We start from the raw sequence: 1,164 nt of genomic DNA on the forward strand, positions 1-1,164 counted from the left end.
ACACACACACACACACACACACACACACACAGGGAAAATAAATGCCAAACAGAATGATCGTCACACTCCGAGCGCTGGGCAGAGCAAGTCCAGCTCCTTCTGTGCCTCTCCATCCTGAGGAAAAACAAACAACTGCAGAAAACAGAAGGAAGATGGATGTAAATACAGAACTGTGATGACAGTGACGAGGTTTACCTCTTTGGAGACGGCATTCATTGAACAAGCAGCTTCACACATCTTCCGAGCTTTTTCCGTCTGCCCCAGGTCTTTGTAGCACTGCCGAAGAAAAACAACAGAAACTCACTGCACTTTTTTAGTCCCTGTAGGTTCCCACAGAGCGATCCATGTTTTACAAGACAACTGTGACTTAAAGTTTCTGGTACTAACCTTGGCCAGAAACACGTAGTTGAGTTTAGAATATCCTGGTTGGATCTCCTCAACCTGAATGAAAACCATAGATAAAAAAAGGTTTTGGTCCATTAGATAAATACTCTACAACTGTATGTATAACATGTTTAAGAAAAGTCACCAGTAAAGCTATAACGGTAGCTGCTGGTATAAACATTACATATTTACTAATTGTTTAGATTTCAGTGCCTGTATTTAAATAAAGACACTGATCTTCACACATGAACGTTTTATCTGTATCATTAGAAAAAGCCAAGAACAGGAGACATTGTCCTTGACTCATCCTGACTCTTCCTCCTTTGCACCACCACAGTTAGTCAAGTACAGATAACCACAGGTTAGAAGCTGGGGATCTGCTACTGCCTTGCAGGATGTGTTTGTTAAAGCTTGACAGTCTCACCGGAGGCTCTCCTCCAGTGTCACGAGCGACGTGTCGTAACAGGACCGCTTGTGAGGAGGACGTGAGGAGGAGGCAAGCACGTAGGAATACTGGCCAGAAGCAAAATTAATTTCTCTACTATATAAACATACAAAATGTGGGAACACAGATTAAGACTTTCTACACTAGAGGCAAGTTTACGTTAAACAATCAGGACAGCTCAGGGGAGCTGTGAACTGTATGAAAATAAAAACATCAGCCTCTATATCAGTTCCTACTTTTGTGTAATTATTCTCTAGTTAGATCATAGAGCGGCACTGAAAACTATGTCGATGTTTCCAGACTACAACACAACCCCGGAGTTTTCAAACTAAAAC

The 1,164-nt window shown here is 41.9% G+C and overlaps 1 long non-coding RNA gene across 1 annotated transcript; it reads right to left on the minus strand.

Moving 5' to 3' along the window:
- Nucleotides 1-6: 6 nt before the first annotated feature.
- Nucleotides 7-452, minus strand: LOC111240224. Its single transcript, XR_002665923.1, has 3 exons — nt 388-452; nt 196-276; nt 7-114 (listed from the first exon to the last, which is right to left on the minus strand). It is a non-coding gene; the product is annotated as an uncharacterized LOC111240224 (long non-coding RNA).
- Nucleotides 453-1,164: the final 712 nt, after the last annotated feature.

Source organism: Seriola dumerili, unplaced genomic scaffold, assembly GCF_002260705.1.
Source record: "Seriola dumerili isolate Sdu_G_001 unplaced genomic scaffold, Sdu_1.0 BDQW01024388.1, whole genome shotgun sequence".
Classification (NCBI taxonomy): domain Eukaryota; kingdom Metazoa; phylum Chordata; class Actinopteri; order Carangiformes; family Carangidae; genus Seriola; species Seriola dumerili.